At 35.5% G+C, this 22,302-nt stretch overlaps 1 pseudogene; it reads right to left on the bottom strand.

Annotated features, from left to right (window-relative positions):
- Positions 1-21,381: 21,381 nt before the first annotated feature.
- On the bottom strand, positions 21,382-21,780 carry LOC149244356 (L-ascorbate peroxidase 2, cytosolic pseudogene; annotated as a pseudogene).
- Positions 21,781-22,302: the final 522 nt, after the last annotated feature.

The raw sequence follows: 22,302 nt of genomic DNA on the forward strand, positions 1-22,302 counted from the left end.
AAATGTCCTCAACAGTAATAGGGACCATCTTGTCCCTAATGTGAAATGTATGATCTGTCGGATCCCATGAACAAACAAGGAACTGCAATAGTCCTATTTTTTGCCTCATTCCGAACAACTTAAAGTATTTGAGTAACCCGCAATTCCTGAGGGCCTCAACTATACCCGGTTATTTAGGGAAACCATGTCTTGTTATTCATTCTCTCTTTCTTGCCATGTAATCGACATTTTGATCCAATGAAATCCTGAAACACAATCATAAGCTAAATTAGGATCCATTCCATGCAAAAAACAGAGCAAGTTTTGGAGAAAATAGTTAAAACCAATTTGGAAAATGCACTCAGCGCAGCCTAGAGACAGAGACAGTGTGCTGCAAAGCATCTAGCCTTTATCTGGGTGCTCTTCAGTGCAGTTTTCAATGTGAAATCCTGCGCTGATCCTAGGGAAAAATAATGAAACCCCAGGGGACCCAAAAAACCCTAAAACTTGCATGAAATGACAAAATAATGGACAAAAAAAAATTAGAGAAGTTTAGTTCCAACCTGGTCCAGACAGCTCGAGAAATGGTTTGTAGAATCTTTCGCAATCAGCCAGTGAATTTTGAGGTAAAAACTAAGCTCAAAGCACAAAACTGGGTGGTAAGTTCCAAATGGTAAAATTGATATGGTAAAAACTTATTTTATGTTTATTTCATGTTAATTAATCGAATAAACATTAGTATTTTCCTATTTTTACCTATGAAACATATATTAATCCATTTGGTGATGTTTTTACCAGGTTTACAACTGATTTGCAGAATTCAACGTGCTCGATTATAAGTTGTACTTTTGACCACAAAGCACACTTTTATCTCTTTTTCGAGCTTTGTTAAAAATGAAAAAGGAACCCCCTAGGAGTCATCTTTAAGCTCTTTTCAGACTTTCTAAACATGAAAAGATTGCCAAGTGCTTGTCCTTTCCAGCTCGTTAACGGATTGGAAATGATATCTCTCTTGTATTATTTTACGCTTTTTCGGATTTGAGAGATTAACTTACGAAAAAGAACTTGTGGAGTTTTCTTTTTGTCCCTTTTCAAACTTTCTAAACATGAAAGGGACTGAGTTATCTTTGTTGTTAAACTCATTAAAAACATCAAATAGTGATAAACTTGTCCATCTAGACAAGACCAAGTTTCACCTTCGCTAGACTCGTTAAAACATCAAATAGCGATGGATTCGACCGAAGGGTGAAATTATACAACAAGCATATGTTATCCTCCTCAAGCTTGATAAAAATAAATAGGTACTAGCCAGCAATGACTGGGGAAAATGGAAAAAGGGGAAAATCACTTTATGGTAGCAGGTCACTCTTGAACATGACACTTTCACTCCATCACCATGACTATCTGGGTTGGGTTATTAGCTTGATGGTTATCACATCATTGGTCTATCATACCATCCATTGCTTTGTTTTTGGTCAATGCTACCAATTCACTTTAGTGTCGCCGACATGTTCAAGAGAAGTCATCCAGTCAAAATCCATCTTTTGCAATACCATAAACCTTCATTTTCATGACCTCCATTCCTAAACTTTGTGTTGTCAATCAAATTCCATCTCTAAAATCACTACACTCGTTTCTTGTCGTTGATGTGGGATACATCAAGGACCTCTTGCGACGAGTCGCTTCTTGTCAACATCAACTCATTATCCAATAAGTTGACTTAGAAACACCCATTCAGTACCTTGAGGTTTGCATGCATCAATGGCAGGTTTCTCTCTTTCGGCGATATGCATGCATCAATGGCCTTCGACCGAAAGACTTTATATGGTATTCGACATCAAATCATCCATTCACACCATGTAAAATGTATTGCAGTACCTTGAGGATCATTATCATTATCAGTGATTTCTCTCGCATCTGTTAACAACTTACATCATCGGTTGGTAATCAAATGGTGTCTTCCCATGTTCGACTTCAGATTACATATTCACATGGTTAGACTTGTACTTGAGTGAACGATTGAACGATATTGAAGACCTTGGATCTAGTTTCATCCATCCGGGCTGCGATATCAGGAGTACTAAATCATAAGTACAATGGCTTTACATTGATAGTCATTCTGATCATGGGTCTATCTCTGTAGACAACTTTTTATGTACATGTAATGAAAGTTTATAAGCTGAGCATGGGTATGCCTTCCCTCAGCTATTCATGTAAAATAAAATATCATGATATATGTATTGTAATTGATGCAGGTCACCTTCCACTTCGATACCTCCTCATCACATCGTAAAGCATTTCATTCGACATTGGAATTTTTCTGACTTCATGCTTTAGGGGGAAACTGTTACAGATCCATTTGGGCACATCAAATCCCAACATTCAGATCAGTGATTTAGGACTCATCAAACCCTAAAATCAGTTGTTTCATTACTTAAACAAGTCAACCCTTTGAATGCCTCCTTCACAAACAGTTTCATGACTTGAAGACATCCAGAAATTGCCACTAGAGGGACCAGCGTAGGTAAGCCCTTATGAAGGTGCACTGCAGAGCAGCTAAGTCCACTGCTAGGGTGCTCTATAGAGCACTTAGGCTTCCTTTCACCTGCGCTGGGCGAGAATGAGTGAAATTCACATAGGGTTTGGGAATATTCTTATCTTGTGGATTCATCTAGAAGTTTCCCCATCTTATCAAATCCTATGAGCTCGAAAATGGATGAGGAATGAGTTAAGGATCATCCTATCCTCCCATCCCTTCCTCCATGGAACTAATTCTAAGTATGGAAGGCCATTCAATGTCACCATTAATGACAAAACCTCCTTCGTCTTCCTATAAATTGACCACTCATCTAAGTGATTAGGGGTTGGATTATGTTGAATTGTAAGGAGATAATGTTGAAAAGATACTTGACTTTGGAGCAAATGATGTGATGCCACAAGCTTGTCTTGCTTTTGATGTGATGTGGATGGGATCCAAGCTGGAGGAATGACTTTGAATCAGACACTGATGGTTGTAATTCCTTCTTCTATCTAATAAATTGTTTAAACCTTTTTCCATATTTGTGTTCTTTCATAATGCTTATATGTATGAATTGCTTCTGATTCCTTTCATTTATATTCAATGGATTGTATGCTTTGATCGTTTTTCATCTTCTGTTGTGTTGACAGGGTACTTTTCAAGTGGATTAAGTACGAGAAGGAGCGACAGAATTGATACAAGGGAGACGAGAGGAAAGCGGAACTACAAATAGGCCTTCTATCCTCTCTTATTATCTATTGCTTATAGGGAAAGTCTAAAACACTTTAAACTGTTGTTCTAGGCACAGCTACTTGTCTAGTGAATTAGTATTTATCCGTAGATGCTAAATTCTCCAAAACAACCCTACAGGAGGAAGCTACAATAAACAACTATATGAAGTGCATACGGCTATAGGAAGCTACATGAAACACTAAAATTCCACAAGAATCCTACAAGGGTGCAAGAACGGTGCCTAGGGTCAACTTGGTACTCAATTGTGATGATACTAGGCATTACAGTGAGAAGTAAGTGGTTTATCTCTCCTCTGTCCATCATTTGAATATTGGTACACTCTGAATTGTCTTAGTAATTACACAGCCTATGAATTAAAAGGAGTTTGGGGCTATAAGAGTAAATAAATTTGTGGCTATAAGGAGTTGTAGAAATTATAGTCATCAACTAAAGTTTATCTCTCAGCTACTCTAGAATTCATATTGAATCTATCCCAGAAAAACTCCTACACCTAGCTGAAAATAAAGAACAAAATGGGAGGGGGATTCAATAGGAGAGATCCTACAAATACATTGATAATTCACCTTCATCCCCTTATGGTAGACATCTTCAGGAGGCATCACTGGGTAGGCTTCTTTGAGTTGCTCAAAGGATATGATGATGATATAACTTATGAGTTTTCCATGGCTCTAATCCCTCAAGTAAGAATAGCTGCTACCACTGTGGTGAGAGGGCCATCCATTACCATCAATCCTGAGGTGATTAGCAGGGTGACAACACTTCCTCTAGGGGTCCAATGGAGAAAGGAAGACAAGGCCAACAATACCCTTACTAATAAAAATTTCTTCACCAAAGATGAGAAACCAATTGAAGACAAAAATGAGGTCAGAAGGGAGAGAATTCCCTATCCCTAGGATGAGGTTGCCTACCACATCCTTAAATTCATTTCTTGTGAAGGAAGATTGAGTTTAGTCTATGGTTGTCAGTTCAGGCTACTCCATGAATTGATATTTCGAGCTAGATTTCCCATAGTCCAAAGACTTAATGTGCCTTATTTTCTCCTATAGTCCATCATAGACATGAGCCAGAAGGTGAAAGAGGGAAAGCAACAACATTTATCACACCATGGTCTCGTCAAGATAATAGTGGAGGATGATTTGAGTAAATCAAGAGTTCATGTCCTCTGGTCCACTTTCAGAGATATGGATAGAGAAACCTTCCTTGAGACCCAAGTCCTTGCACTTGGTGAGAACCCAACCTTAAGTGCTGAAGAAGAAGAAGGAGAAGAAGAGGAGTGAGAAGAAGAGGCAGGAGAAGAAGAGGAAGAAGCGGAAAAAGAAGAGGTATAAATAGAATGTGGAGGAAAGGAAGAGGCAGAGAAAACATAGGGAGAACCATAGAAAGAGTAAGAGGTGGAGGAAGAACAAAAGGAAGAAGAAGGGGAGATGTCTCTAGAGCAGCAAAGGTTGTCTCCTAAACCCACTGAAAAAGAAGCAGCTGCTGCCCTGGCTGCCTTGAGCACACCCATCAAATCCAAGAAGAAACAATAGAGACAAACTCCCCTGTATTTCAAAACAATGAAAAGCACTAGGATTAGACATGGGAAAACTCAAACACCCACAAGGACCCCTATTTTGATTGAAGAATCACCTAGCAAGAGAGAGGAGCTCGAACATATTGAAAGGAAGGTTGAGGAAACCACATCCCATCTCAAAGACTCCCATAACCTATGTAAGGAAGTCTATCAAAAGGGAAACCTCCTCTAAATAGCCCAAGGCACCTGTCACACTCCAACAGAAAAGAAAATGCCTACTACAGGAATCACAGGAAGTGTTATAGGAAACATAAGCAGTGGTACAGGAAAGGCAAAAAGTATCATAGGAGGAGAAAAAGGGGCAGAAAGATGACAAGGAGGCAACACAAAAGGTACAGGAGGAGAGCGATTTTCCAGAACTTCAGGAACCTAACCCACAACCAAATATGAGCTCCTATTACAAGTTTATTGAAGGAGGCAGAGTGATCTCACATAAATTTGTAGTCCCTCTCTTCTTTGAGCTTGAAGCAAAGAGAGCAAGGACACATATGTGGATGCAGATTGCCAAATCTAAGAAAGTGGAATATGCAGGCCTTATGGAAGAAAGACTCATATAAATGGGCAAGGATTTGAGTGAGTTGAGGGATAAATAATACAACATGAGAACATAGCTACAAGCAGAAAGAAAATGGTTGAGGGAGAAATTACAAGAGAAGGAGACTCAATTGGACATAATGGCAAGCCTCTCCATGGAGGCACTTCAATGTAGACTTCCATCCAAATATTATGCTCTTTTCCTAAAATACCAATGGATCCAGTTCCAAATCAAGACACTAGCAGAGCATGGGCCCATTCCATTTTAGGACTATAAACAGTTCATTGATTTGTGTGACAAAAGTGGCATGGAAGACAAAGCCAAATTGGTTGAGTTCTACCTACACAACTTCACCCTAACTGACATGAATGTTTGGGACCCCAATGCAAAATTGGGAGACTTGCAGTTGATGGCCCTTGCATCATGGATAAGGCATGAGGAAGCCAAGGTCAAGGAGGTGAAAAGAGTATTGGAAAAGGAAGAAAAGGAACCCCTCTACATCAGGGGAGAGCAAATAAGTTTTGTGGTTGTAATCAACAATCACAGCATCATTTCCAATGATGCTAAGTTGGCACCTAGATACCTTGCCACCCAAGAAAAATCCATCTATCACTTTGAGGACACTCTTAGGATGTTGGAGACAGAGAGCCAACAGGAATGTCAGAGAAGGTGGAATACCCTGCCACACAGTCTCTAGATCAGAGAATATCATACTCCTGAGAGATTGAAAAATGCATTGGCCAGAACACCTTTATACAAGAGGGCCATGCAAAGATTAAGAATCAACTGAATTGGAATGAATCTCAGTCCACCTTTTATGTTGGGTCTACATGAAGGAAGTAAGGAACAAGAGGAAAGGAAGCAGTGGGAAGAGATACAGGAAAATGTAGGCTTCTACCTATTATCACTCAGATTTTCCTTGAAGTTGTTGGGAAGAGGAAAGGGGTTTGAGGTAACCACAAACTAACTTTTAAGTACAGAATCTAGCCAATTTGTACTCAGAGAGGGCTCTCTCTTTATGATTTAGCTTGGTTTTGAAAGATATTAGGCTAGTTGTGAAGTTTAGGAGTTTTGATTGAGCTTGGGTGGTGACATTCAATAGCGGAGGGGTAGGACTGAATAGTTTAGGCCATTGGGCTAATGGAGTCAAAGAAGATGGCTTAACTGGATTTGGTTTCTTAACAAAAGATGGTTTCACAGGGCAAGGCAATCAAACAGGGAACAAATCAAGACTTAAAAATAGATGGAATGGAATCAAAATGGGTGAAGGGAAGTTAAGAATCCTTCATCCTATTGGAAAGAGGGAAACTTGAATAATTATTAATAAATAGCAGTTAAGTATTCTTTATTAAATAATCAAAGTGAATAAACCGGAAAACAGGAGCAATTAAGATTTCACTGTTTATGCTAGTTCAGAAGAAAACATTGAGAATAATAACGATTGAAAACATATTGCAATCAAACATTTCTGAATTATTCTTTTTCGTTTATCATTTAGATATGAAACATAGATGATATAATAACAAGGAAAACTTTAAATCATAAGGTATAGAGGACTTATTGATCTGGCGTTTGACTCAAGAAATCTGTGGAAAGTCCTTTGCATCAATTATTCATCCAGCAAGCCATACAAAAGTTGGTCCAACAACACTTTATTCCGAAATAATCAGTATTACAACAATGTCTAAGAATCCACCCTCAATACTCCAATTGAGGGAGTATTTATACAAAAATTTTACAAAAAATATCTCATAACAGAGTGAGATATATTCTAGGATGACTATGAATAAGTTACAAGAAAATAGAGACAAATGGTCTCGAAGATAGGAGAAAAGGTGAACTGATGTTGTGCTGTTCCTCTTTTTGTGAGTGTGCTAGAGGCAGGCCCTATGATTTGGCTTGTTGTTGTCTTCTTTGGTAACTCTGTGCTGGCTGCCTTGTTTTCACTGATACTCTTTACCTGTTCTGATACACTTCGACCTATTTGATCTCTGTTCATCTTCTTTACCATTACTTACTGCAGTAAATAACCAAAATTTATATTTACTAAGGATAATTTTACAAAATTTCCAATATGTCTTCCCACCATTTTGCTTCTAGCAATCTGTTTTTCTGAAGTTTTCTCAGGGTCTCATCAGTTTCTGTGTACCTGAAAAAGGTAGGCTGGATTGGGAACAAGTGCTTTATCTCATGCTCAACATAAAACAAGTTCTCCAGACTATCATAGAGAACTCTTCCTGTAGGCAATGCTTTTATTCCTGATGCACTTGTTGATGAACCTGCTTGGTTGCTTGCATACTTATTCAATTTCTCCACATAGTCTTTATGAGTCATTAGTTTATCATGAATAACTAAAGGACTTGGCAATCCTTTACCCTACAAAATGTCAAATCTCTTCATGAAGGCATTAATTTCTTCCTGCATATCATGGCACCTTCTTTCTAAGTTCTGCATCAGAGTTCTTTTACTAAAGACCCTTTTGATTTCCAAAATTGTACCTGTTCTATCTTGAATTCCCAGCTCTTCAAGCTGGTACTTGTTCCTGGTATTCAAAAACTGTATGAGCCTATTGGCTTCCTCAGGCATATTTCCTAGTTCTGCCCTTGTCTTATGAATTTCTTCTTGAGTTAGTTTCACTAAATCAATTTGTTCAAAAATTGTTTGGATTGATGGCCAAGCATCATTTATTGATTGAGTGATGTTGGCCCAAAGAATTTTCTTGATTTCTAACAGAGGCTTGTCAAAAGTAAGATCTTTTTCCAATGATTTCACTTTGTTTTCTAATACTTTAATCTCTCTTGTCTTTTCTGCAGCATTTATTTTTGAGAGATCATACCTTTGCTCTAAGTTGGCATATTGCTCCTTTACCTTATTTAGTTCTGAAACTTGTAATTTTTAGGTCCTCCATTGATTTTATTAGCTCCTCTGTGCTCAAATTAGCAATGCTGCCCTGTGCTACTCCTACTATCTCTATTGTTGTTGTACCTGTAACCATTTCCGTTGTGACTGCTGGAATATTTGGCGCCAATGCTACTCCAAGAGTTGATGGGACTGCAGTTGATACTACTGGTATCACATTAGGAGGCTGAGAGGTCGACTCTCCCTCCTAGTCCTTCACGGCTTTTTCAAGTTCTTGCTCAATATCATTCAGTCGCTCGTTAAGTTTTAAGAGCAAATCCATCATGTCTTCTTCATATTTTTGTTTTATAACCTCAGCAGTTTGTGGATGCCTGGAAGGTGGCAGCTTTAGTTGTTTCCTTAGGGCTACAATCTCTTCATCTTTCTTTTTGATCAAGGCTTCTGTAGCCTTAACATCTTTGGGATCATGGGCCAATCCAATAATTATTTCTTGTAAGGACTTTATTTTGTTATCTTTGGCCAGAGAGGAGACCTTCTCCAAGTGTAGTTGAGCAGTAGTGTTATCCAAAGAATTCTGCAACCTTTGGGCCATCATTGCCTTACCAGTCAAGGTTGAATAAATCATTTCTCCAGTTTGTTTATGCAACTCAATCTGATCCAAAGGATGAATATCCTTTTCCATGACTTCAAAATTTGTTCTGAGATAATTTGTTGCTGATTTAGGCTACTGCACCTTTGGCTTAAAATAGCTCATTACCATTTTGCCTTCTTTGATGTCATAGGTTGACATCAATCTCTGTTGATTTGTAGGAGCCATCTTCAAATATTGGTTATAAACCTGAAGTCTCAATGGATCATTCAGAGGGCTGAAGCTCTTGGGTTAGGGCCCAACCCTAGCAAAAAAAGTTCCTCTCTTGTATCTGTATTCTTAGCTTAGAATGTTGATTAACTGCTAAATTTTATTTATGTTTCTTTTTAGCTTAGAAAGTTTATTAAGTTTTTGCTTATCCATGCTTCCATTAGCTTGAAGAATAGATTAGTGTTGTAATCCTGTGAAGGGAAATACATCAAAAATCTTGTCACAATGACCCCTATTTCATATCCCTCATGGGATCATGATTAGAGGACCCCACTCTCACAACCCAAAAACAAAGTTTGTCTTTTGTTCATTGCATAGATTAAGTTTCAGTCTTATTTAGATAGTTGTTTATGATTTCTTGGAAATATCTATAGTTGTTATTCTGCTTCTTAATATTTTTGTAGCTTAGGAGGCATTCCATTTCACATATCTAGTTCTTAGCAATAGTTAGATCATATTTTCCAAATTCAACTCATCTTCTCCACATTGACATGTAATGATTTGTAAGTGAAAAGAGAATCAAGTTTGATTGCAGGGTTGTTGATCTGTAGGTAGGGATTCCTCCTACCAACTCCATCTATGCCTTCTCTACCTTCTACTGATGCATGCCAGTCCATATTCTGAACCTTTGTATTCTAGACATTGTGAGCAAGTTGCCTTAAGAAAATCTAGCCTTCTTGGAGTGTTGGGCTTGACCTTGGGTGATTTTCACCTTCCCTAAACCTTTCACAACTGTCATCTCACCATTCTTACCCTCCAAAACCTCCCAACCAAGTTCTTGTAGCAGTTCAGGGCGTCCTGTACCAGTTCAGGACATCCTATAGCAGTTTCCTGTAGAAAACCTGTAGCAGCCTGTTTTGACTTAAAATGATAGCATAACCTAGTGTAGGAGTAGGTTAACCCCTCAACTTGGACTCCAAGACAAAATTTGCCACCTAGACCAGTCCTTTCCCTCCTTCAATATCAGATAGCATTAGCTTTTATATTTCTGCATTTAGCGAATAGAACTTTTATCTATTCTGCAAGTGTGAATGAGATAGTAAATGCATGCATGTTTGCATTATGAAATGATAGAATAGCCTTTTATTTTCAAGCAACCCTGGTAGCTAGATGATCAAGTGCAAGATTAACATAGTTTCCTTTCTGCAAGTGATTTGTGTCATTTCATAGCTAGATGATTTATGTCATTTCATAGCATTTACAAGTTGGCAGCTTTCATTTCCTGAATTGACAAGCATTTACTTTCTCTACACTAGAACTAGCCTTTACATTATGCTTTTAGTAGTCAGACTCCTTTTAGTTCAATAGAGGAATGGTCTGGAACCCTAATGGTCAAGTGCCCCAGTTGAGAAGTGACATGAGTAGAATGATGCATCTGTTGTGTATATAGCACTGTCACCTCCAAGTTTGTACGAAACCCTGGGTTGATAAAGTAAAGCTGGTAGTCTTGGGAGTTGCAACATTCTTGCTGCAATACTAGGGCTCATCAATATTCTCAACCAGTCAGATACTGGATGCTCTGCAGTATAGCTCTTAATGTCTTGGCATGTAATAGTTTAATTTATGATCTCTGTGATAAGTAGAATCCAATCCTCGAGATCAATAAAGAAAATTTGGGGGATTTTAGTAGAAAGTTCATTATTTTTTGGGCTAAACAATACTTGGTTTCCCACTGGGCAAGGCTTGTCAATGTAACAACAAAATTGTATAATTTGACCTCCATGTGGATCAAATTTCCAAGGATGTCGAGCCAATCTAGTCTTCATTTCGGAAGAATGACTCTAGATCACTGACATGTATTTGACATTTCTGTTTGATTTAAATCTTCGAAGTTACACAAAAAAAACTCATAATAAAATTATCTAAACACAATTAGAAAATTATATATATATTTAATAAGAGTAAATATTATATATTTTGTAAGCTCCGAGGGTTGGCTCAATTGGTCGAGTGTCCATTGTTAAAGCACATTTTCTATTGACAGGCCATAGGTTCAATTCTCTTGACAATCTTGGGGTTTGGCTCCATGGTTAAGCCGAGAGAAAGTGATCCCTTCGGGTGGTTCTACTTTGAATAAATATTTTGTGGATGTAGCGATCACCAATATTTGGAGTCTATGAACCACATGGGCAATTAATAAATAAATAAATAAGATAGCCTTAAGGGTTAGCTTAATTGGTCAAGTCATCGTCATTAAAGCACCTTCGCTATTAAGAGGTCACGGGTTTAATTATCTCAACACTGTCAAAGTGAGGCTCCGTGATTGAGTTGGTAAGAAGTGATCCCTTCGAATGGGTCTGCCTGGAACAAATATTTGGTGGACATAGTAGTCACCGATCTCTAAGATCCATGAACCACATAAATAAAATAAAAATAAAATTTTTTATATTTTATATAATAATAAGAAATATTATGTAATAGTTTTTAATAATTTTATTTATATTTATTGTATAAATAATTTATTTATTTTTTAAATTTTAATGAACAAATAAGAAAATTATATTTAAGAGGCACTAGGATGTTTTTATTTTTATAAAATTTTAATGGGATACTATTTGAAGTTTATCTGAATATCGTTATAAAAAGGAAAGAATTATTTAAGAACCGTTTTTATTCCTACATTTTAGAGATAAAAGTGAATATACCATTTTAATAATATTATTTAAGATTCGATTGGATATTATTTGAGGTTTTGTACTTTTTGATACTATATTAACCAAAAATCCATATAATAGGGAAAACAAGTAGGCATAGATTCCTACATAATGTTGTGTATGTATTCTCTATACACAACATAATCATAGGTTCCAATATAATCACAGTCAGAGGTTCCTACATAATCTTGGAAGTATACATGCCTTGGTGATTCCAATATGCTCTGGACCCATCCCAATATTGGGAACAAATTATTAGTGTAGTTCAAGGGTATGAATACATGTGAAACTTAGGTGGACTACCAAGAACCATATATATAACCCTCAATTAGAAAGTTGTACATAAAAGGCACCCAATCATCCTTGAAATGAGTAGCATCCTTCTCTATATAACCTACTTATCTCAAGTTGGTGGATGAATAAATTTGGTTATCTTGAGATTTAAGCTATGTCATTAATTCACCAATACTTTGTGATAATTATTTGACTCGCCAAACTCTTCCATCATGGATGCTTTTGGCTTCGAAAATTTATAGTAAATTTACAAATTGTTGGGTTTGAAAGATGTAATGCACCTTCCCTCATCATTGATAACTAAATTATTTCCAAATTGACAGCTATCAACATAAAAAGCTAACAGATCTAACAACTACATTATGTCGGTGTCACTTTCAAATGTACAAAGCTAACAAATCTAACAACCACATTATGTCGGTGTCACTTTCAAATGTACAACACCATTTTTATCATTAGTTGGATCCATCAATATGGGAAAATAGAGATATTTCTCCTCTAAAAATCTAAATAGTGCACAAGATTGAGAATAAGTAGATAATCTTACGTATTTAGAAGTGTCCAAAAAAATTGGCCTCTTAGGACTCTTTTGTTTACACAAATGTTTTCTTATCCTCAATTTCCCTATTTTGGCTTGTTTCTCTTAAAATCCACATATAAAACAACATAACACAATAATAATGTTAGCAGAAAAGTAAGGTGTTATAAAATGTATATGTCATTCAAAACTATTACTATTTCAATCCCCTACACAACAAGTGGCATTGGGCTCCAAATTTTCATCTAGGCTTACATCAAATAAACATTAATTCAATTTTAATAGGTCTCTCGTTGAGGGCTAATTTTTCATGTAGGCTTACATCAAATAAACATTAATTCACTTTTAATAGGTCTCTCGTTGAGGGCTAATTTCTCAAATTTATAAAGGCCTATCTTCAACTTTCTTATGGCTTGAAATATTTAACATATTGTCAATTTTTTTTTGGCTTAGTTGATCATTTATATTTTAACTTACAAAGTCCTACATCATTCACACCTTTTGGTTACTTCTATATTAATATCAAAAAGGTTACTTCTATATTGATATCAATAAACAATGATGTCTCAAACTAAAGACAAGGTACATCAAGGTGGGATCAAAGTGGGATTTAGTCGTATTAAGGTGTATGTTTGAGACATTTGGTTATATTAAGGTGTAGGTGTGTGAGATTTATAAGTCTGGGTAAAAGTATTTAATTGTATTAAGAGATGTATCGAAATATATATAATAAATTTTCTTTATTAAATTTTTGGTAAAGAAACATTTGTGTATTTTTACTTCAAAATTTTGATATTTTAATATACAATTAGGTTAGGTAAACATTGATTTTTATTTTTTTTAAGGTTATTGATTATTTTGAAAATTATATTTTTCCTTGATATATATAATTTATTATATTAATTTGTGTTTAACTTTAAAAATATATGTTAGCACAATATTACGATATTACTAGATTGATTGTAATATGTTTTTAAGTTAGTTTTTTTGTTTGTTATTTTTTGTAACTAGAGGAATTAACAATTGGGTGAATCTCGTGCATGCGTGACACAAGGTTCATTCCAACCACTACCATTACAACCTCTAGGTGAACTTTATCGTCCCAACACACGGACCATAGGTAAACTCGGGGGATTTCAACTTGTAACCTCTTCGAACATAATACTTCATCTTCGGTAATCACCAGTTGAGCTATCCTGCGAGGGCTTAATATGACTTCAAGTTATTATCAATACAATCAAATTTTTTTGTGACCAAAACAATTTAATGTTCCAATAACTAAGCTTAACAATGTAGGCAATAAGTTCAATGGTCTCATGTATATGTCATGTCAACTAATCAAATCTAACTAGTTAATAATAAACTTCCATCAATCCTATAATCAAAATTAAACTCAATCAAAATTCACAATTAAACTCAATCAACATTCACAATTAAACTCAATCAACATTCACTAAAGTGTTGACTCAACTTTAAGGAATGAAGTATATCAAACCTCAAAAACAATGTCTAAGATCAATCACTAAGTTTTTCTTTAGATAATTCATTTCAGGACTTTGTTAATGCATTTGCAACATTCTTCAGAGTATCTACCTTTACCAACAACATATTTTTGTCTTCAACCATATCCCTCACAAAGTGATACTGAACATCAATGTGCTTTGTCTTTGAATGATAAGCAAGGTTCTTTATAAAGAAAATTGCACTTTAGTTGTCATGACAATTCCAGGGCCTAATAGTGCTATACCACACTTCTTACAAAACTCTTTGAACTCCTTCTTACAGAACTCTCCACCATTATATGTCCTTAACACCTTAATCTTATTCTCTATCTGATTTTCCACTAGAGCCTTAAATTCTTTAAACCTATCAAAGACATCAGATTTTTTTCTGAGGAAATATATCCATGTATTCCTCAAGAATTCATCTATAAATGAGACATAGTACAAAAACTCACCCAGTGATGGAAGTGACACAATTCTAAACACATTATTGTGCACAAGCTTTAAAATCCCTTTCCTCCTCTTACCACCAGAGAATAAACTCACCCGATTCTGCTTCGCATACACACCATGTTCACAAAAATTTAAATCTGGAGAGAAATTAGACATACCTTCTTCCATACCATTATCATGCAGTATCCGAAGGCCCTTCTCTCCAATATGTCCAAGTCTTTGATGCCACATCATAATTTTTTTTCTCCAGAGACCACTAGATTTTATGCTCCACTTTTTGGAACCATATAATTGTTGCACCCATTAATAATGGTGTTACCAAAATCTTTTACAGACTTCCAATCCAAACTCCTTGCATCAATACTAGTGCTCCTTGAACTGTCTTGTAGGTATCTTTCTCGAACATTGTTTTTACACCTACATCATCCATCTTTCTTACAAAAATTGGATTTATGGCCAATGCAAGAATGTGCAAAACACCAAAAAGTGTTCTAATCCTTCCACCTTGCAACTTTAGCTTGAATTTTTCTCACCTTATGATTCTAGTCTTCTTGTCATCCTCTAGGAAGACATCATATTTCTCATACTTGCAGAACCACTCCCTATGGGGAGTCATGTGAGAGGATGCACCTAAGTCAATCAACCATGCCTCATGATCTACATGTTTACTTGAAGAAGAAGTCACTTACACATCCCCATCTTCATTTGAGGTGGTTTCTTCCTCTACAAAAGGAGAATCATCATATCCCTTTCCTTTCTCAAGAGTTTTATATCTACAACCCATTTTGTAGTGCCCTTCTTTTTCACACTTCCAACATACCTTTATATATTTTTCTAGAGCTTTAGATCTCCCTCTAGATGTAGATCTCCAACTTGAGGACTTATTTCTATTTCTATTCTGGGAGCGTCCTCTTACAGACAAGGCAATTTCATTTTAGCTCTCCATATTTTTCCATCTCATCTCCTTCGACAACAATGATGAGATTATTTCATCAACCTTCAAGGTAGTTGTATTACTACCTATAGAAACAACCAGACTATCCCACGAGTCTGGTAGAGAACACAACATGCTGACACGGTTATCTTTGTCTAGAATTTTAATATCAACAGATAATAACTAATTTACTACAGTATTGACTCCATTTAGATGCTCTGTCACCAAGTCTCCATACTTCATCCTAAAGTTATACAATTTTTTTCGCAGGAACGGTTTGTTCACTAGAGAATTAGATTGATACAAAGTCCCTAACTTGTCCCACATAGCCTTTTTTATAGCTTCCCCTGATACATTTAATAATATTGAATATGAGAGACATAATCATATTGTGCTCTTTGAATTTCGATCTAACTTTGCTCAGTCTTTTGCTGACATTCTTGTTGGTGTTGTACCTAGATCTACAACAATTTGTTGATCTTTTTCCACCAACACATCCTCCATCTTGAGCTTCCACAGCTCAAAACTCTATCCATTGAATTTATCGATCTCTATCTTTCAATTGTTCACCATATTCTTTCACTGCAAGAGTTGATCCCACAGATCTCTCATTGTAATAGGGTCTACCACAGACCCGATCAAAGCCCCTTCGTCGTAAAGGTTCCCCCTTAAAGACAAAAAAGATCTTATACCATATATATTTTTTAACTTTATACAAAAATCACCTAGAAAAAAATTCTTAAAATAGAAAAATATATAATGGCGAGAACATAAAATATACATAGAGATTTTCTCCTGGAACCCAAACCGGGAAAATCAAATTGATTTTTCATTATATTCCTTTCAATCTTGCAATGCATTATATACATGTTGGAGCATTCATTAACCCCAATCAATTAACCCCGGATTAGAACATAACCATAGTTCCCTTGACCAGATCTACAAAATACCATGGGAAAAAACCATCATGCCCAAAATCATGCGCAAAAACCATGCAGAAAAAACCATGGGTAGTTCCACTCACCATCCTTGGGTCTGCCCCTGATCCTTAGGTCCACCCAACCATTATTGGGTCCACATAAAAACATTTTCTCACGGTGTTTCACTACACCCTATGCAGGGATGCTATTGGCCCCCTCAAAGCCCTCGATAGGGGGGGTTGTCGTCCCCCCTACAATCCCCTTGCTAGTCGTGGAAAGAATATAACACATACCGAACATTGATTAATGTACCCTCTTAGGTGTAAATATGTAGCATTAAAATTCATTGTAAATCATCAACCTCACATTATAAACTATTGTGACTCACCTTTGTAATGATATTTATTGATATTATAACAATTATCATTTCAATTAATAGCTAGTCCCTTGTGTAAATTTTACTATTTGTCGCAAAATATCATCGCATTAATTTAAGAAACAATGGCCATTGGGTACTTTTGATGGAAGAAAGCCAAACTCACTCTCAGCTCGAAGGCAAGAAAGAGGTAGTTGGTACTAGGTCATCCCTCAATATAGACTCACTTTAAAATAGCACAACAAAGTTACTCTATTCTAGAGTGTCAACATGTGAACTTACAAGACTTGAACTTGGGTAGGGAGGATAACAACTATTCCACTAAACCACTCAAGCTAAAATCAATTGACATCATATCATTAATTAAAAAGTGTAATTCAAATTTTTTATGTCCCTTTCCAACAATTACTACGGCAAGAAAAATATATACTGAGAAAACACAATATCCTTATATACTTCATTATAAGTCACAAATCTCTCATTAGAAATTATTGTGGCTCACTTTTGTAACCAACTACATTTTAAGAATTACCATTTCAATTAATATTGAGATCATGTAAAAATTCAATAAATTTCACCATTTAACTAGAAAAAATTATTGTTAATTAAAAATTTGCGTAATTTAAATGGTTAATATCCCAACAATTACCATTTTATCATGAAAATAATTATATCAATAAAAAAATTGTAAATTTTACCATTTAATCATTCAAAATTATATCACTGTGCCGAGAGGGGCATTCTACAGCGTGGTATAACCTTGATGTATAAGTATGTCATGTCCTCAAAAAATAATAAAATAGTTTTTACTAATGTCGACCAAAACATTAACTTGAATCTTAAATTATATATAGCTTGAATCTTTAGATTATATATAACTTTTTAATCTTATTAATGGACTAAGATTATTTATTAAAATATAACTATGTATTATTATATATAATTTGAATGGAGAATAAATTATCTCATGCATTTAATAATTCCTTTATCATATACGTGAATTTGAATGGATCATAAATTTACCTTTAACAAAAAAAATTACCATATTAAAATTCCAAATTAGGTAAAATTTTAAACATCTTTACTCTTTACTAAAGCCAATACCATCTCTTGAATCAAAGGAAAAAGGTTAATTCAACACAAAGAATGGAAAATCCTCCAAAATCTTTTAATATTTCTTTTAATTAAATATTGTAAAATGAATCTTTAAAGGGAAAAACCATATCCTATGGATATATTAAAATCTTTAAAGACATAAATATTTCCACATCAAAGTTCTAATATTTGAAAATATTAATTTGATGTAGTTTTATTATAAATTTTGTTATCATGCCATGTAAAAAACATCATTAAATCTAATATTAATATTATTAAATTTAATAACTTTGGATTAATGCAATATTAAATTTAATATGATATTCAATTTGTTATATTATAATATATATTAATATATCATGATATATATTAACTCAAGATATATATGGAGGGAAGAACAAAGATATAAAATGGTAGAGGTGGAGAGATAGATGGAGTGACAAAGGAGAGATGGAGATAAATGAAGGAGAGGGGAGAGGAGGAATGAAGAGAGAGTGAGACATACAGAGGAGTGAGAGAGGGAGAGAAGGGTAAGAGAGAGTGAGGGAGATACAAATATGGAGGAGGAAGAGAGGAGGAGAGAGGGACATGGTTGGAGGGAAGAGAGAGAGTGAGAGAGAGATTCAGGGGAAGGGAGGAAGGAGAGAGGGGAAGGAATAGAGAGAGGGCTTGAGAGAGGTAGGGATAGAGAGATGGAGTTCGAGGGTGAGAGAGGGAGTGAAGAATAAATACATAGAGAGAGAAAAATGAAGAGAGAGGGAGTGACAAGGGATATATGGAGAGAGAGAGAGTGTATGTTTTAGGGTGAGATTGAGAGACAATGAAGGAGAGATGGAAGGAAAGAGGAAGAGAAGGAGAGAGAATGAGAGAGAGAGGGAGATAGTGACAGAGTTGGAGGGTGAAGAGAGAGGGGGGGAGAGACAGAGGGAGGTGAGAGAGAAAGGTAGAGAGAGGGAGGAAGAGAGAGAGAGAACATGACAGAGAGAAGGAGAGAGGGAGGGAGAGAGTGATGGAATTGGAGGGAACGAGAGAGGGATGTAAGAAGAAATACATAGAGAGGGAAAGGTGAGAGAGAGAGAGAGAGGGAGTGATAAGGGAAATAGAGAGGGGTAAAGGTGAGCAAGAGGGGAGATAGATAGAAAGGGGAGAGAGAGAGTGAATGGGAAGAGAGAGAGAGAGAGAGGAAGAGGGAGGGAGAGATATATAGATATGGAGAAAGAGTGTGTATGTTTCGGAGGTGATATAGAGAGATGAAGGAGAGACAGAGGGAGATAGAGATACAGATGGGAGGTGAAGAGAGATGGAGGGAGAGATAGATAGATATGGAGAGACAGTGTGTGGGTTTGGGGGGGTTGAGATAGAGAGACAAAAGAGAGATGGAGTGAGATATAGATATAGATGGAGGGGGAGAGAGGGAAGAAGATTTCTTGCACTATATGCTTTGATTTCAGTGTAGATGATGATTTCTAATTATATTTGATTACTTGCACTAGATGCATTGATTTCATTGTAGATGTTGATTTCTGATATATTTGATTATTTGCACTAGAAGCATTGATTTCAGTTTAGATGTTGATTTCTACTCCTATTTGACTGCTTGCTCTAGATACATTGATTTCAGTGTAGAAGTTGGTTTCTAATCTTATTTGGTTGCTTGCATTATATGAATTGATTTTAATGTAGATGTTGTTTTCTAATCCTATTCGATTGCTTGCATTAGATGGATTAGATGTTCTTAATCATGAGACTATAAATTATTAAAAATATTTTTCAAGATTAGATGGATGAGGGGGAGAGGGAAGAAAATTTATTGCACTAGATGCATTGATTTTAGTGTAGATGATGATTTCTAATCCTATTTGATTGTTTGCACTAGATGCATTGATTTTAGTGTAGATGTTGATTTCTAATTATATTTGATTGCTTGCATTAGATGCATTGATTTTAGTGTAGATGTGGATTTCTAATCCTATTTGATTGTTTGCACTAGATTCATGGATTTCAATGTAGATGTGGATTTCTAATCCTATTTGATGTCTTTCACTAGATGCATTTATTCAATTGTAGATGTTGATTTCTAATCTTATTTGATTTCTTGCATTAGATGCATTGATTTTAGTGTAGATGTTTCTAATCCTATTTGATTGTTTGCATTAGATGCATTAGATGTTGTTAATCTTGAGGCTGTAGATTATTAAAAAAAAATCAAGATATATTTAATAATACATAGAGGGACACTATTAAGAAATAATTAGTTGTCAAAAGTTGTGATGCCTAGAATTAAAATGAAAAAGATGTGCAAAATCAATCCTCCTCCAAAGTATGAATTCCTTGACAATATTGTCTCCCTTCTTCATCACCAACTAATTACTAATAGATAATTACATATATTCAAAATTACTAATAAATAATTGCATACAACAATGTATTCAAAATATTTATAAGAGGAAAATATATATTTATAGACATGAAAACAAATAAAAATATTCTTGAAGGAGATGTGATAATTGTTTGGAGAAACAAATAATGTAAAGATTTTATAAATGTGACCACTCATTAAAAAAAAATTCAAAAATACATTATTACTTGACTTTGCAAAATAGATTGTAGATAATAAAATAAAATAAAATAAAATAAAAAAAAATCAAAATATCCTTGTAAGGAAATAAATTATTTCAAACATTAGCAAAGAAACAAATTATTTCAAGAGTAAACTTAACATAGTAAATTATTAAAACAACTCTTCAAGATATATTTTGTAATACTTGGAGTTAAAACTAATTAGTTGTCAAAAGTTGTGATACCTAAAATTAAATGAAATAGATGTGCAATATCAATCCTCCTACAAACTATTGACAAGATTGTCTCCCTGTTAACCTCACTCTCATAATAAAACAATTATAAATCCAAAATTATAATTAAATAAATCAAATCTTGAGAATTAGGAGTTAGTTCCTCAAACTAGGGAGTTTAGTTAGGATGAGAGATTCTCTCCAACTAGTTCTCCTAGATTAGTGTTTTGTTGAGAAAATATCTCAACCAAGTTTGTTCAAGATAGATGCACTACTTGAGACAAATTCCTCATGTATTTATATGTATCATAAACATTATTTTAATAATAAAATTTATGAGAATGAGAGACTACAGGAAAGTTTCTCATGTCTGGTTTTTCTATATTTCTGATATTTATTTTATAAGTGTGAGTGTGTTTGTTTGTTTATTAGTTTTCTTCATGTGGTATCAGAGCAGTTTAGTCTTAAGGACCTGATAATTTCATGATAAATTTTCATGGAGGATTTGTAATTTGCAGCTCATGCTTGAGAAGTTTGTTAGTGCCAGTGGATCTATGTTGTTATTTTAATTGTAGAAATTAAAACAAGTGGTGAGGTGTAAATTGATATGCTCAAGTGGACTCTAGCGTGGGAAACCCACTCACTGTGTCCTCTAGCAATACCTATTACCAGTATCGGGTTCCGGAATAGTGAAAAAATAGCGATAAGAGCCTATATTTGAATTTCCAAACTTGGATGCTGAGAACTTCAAGATGTTGAGAGATAACGACCCTCCTCTGGAGGCTCAGCTTTATCTGCTCTTCCTGGATGGAAAGGGATGTCTGGCCCTCCTATAATTTCAACAGCCATGACACCAGCGAGCTGATAGAAATCGGCATATGAAATCATAAGAAACTGCTCCTTGATGGGGTTCAGTAGCCTGATCGCAATGTCAAGACCGCTATTGGCATCGTGTGCGATCTCATCCGGGTGCCTAATGGTTCCGAAAGGCCCTCCCATCTTGGTATTAACATCATAAGTTCCAGCAGAGTGCCATGCAAGACAGAGCATGATTGGAGCTAGAGAATCCTCTCCTGTGTGTAGAGAAATATAGATTTTCTTAAGATATGCATAGCGTGTTTCAATACCACTCATTCTCTTTTCCATGATATTTATAATATCCGGTGTCAGAAGAAGCGGATTCTCGGTGGAAAATAGACGCGGAGGGTAATGGGAGCGGATGAAGGAGGTTTTGAGATGGGAAAAAGGCATCTGATAGTGTTTCTCTTCATTGAATATGCGATAAATGCTATTAAAGACACCGCGCAGGCTCCCAAATGAGCTCAAATTTTAGAAATGCCACATCATCTTTATCAAATCCAAGATAACTTCATTTTCATTCTATAAATATTGAGAACGCCCACACCAGTCGTTGTCAAATTCTCGTCGAGAGGTCTTGAATGTGGGCTTTCTTGGCTAAATCCAATCCAGATTTGCAAGTCTTGCCTTACTGACAAAAGAGCATACAAATTTGCAGCCAAGGACTATGTGGCTTAGTAGAATTGTAAAATTTCTGTGAGCATTTAGATGCTTGGACTGTTCATTTAACACAAAGCCACAACTCGACTTCGACTTAATGAGCGATAGTTTTAAATTCGATAGATTTTTTCAGAACTGCGGAGGCAGATC

Source organism: Pinus tabuliformis, chromosome 8 (assembly GCF_031772625.1).
Source record: "Pinus tabuliformis cultivar Carrire ecotype Pingquan chromosome 8, CPIR1, whole genome shotgun sequence".
In the NCBI taxonomy this organism is placed as follows: Eukaryota; Viridiplantae; Streptophyta; class Pinopsida; order Pinales; family Pinaceae; genus Pinus; species Pinus tabuliformis.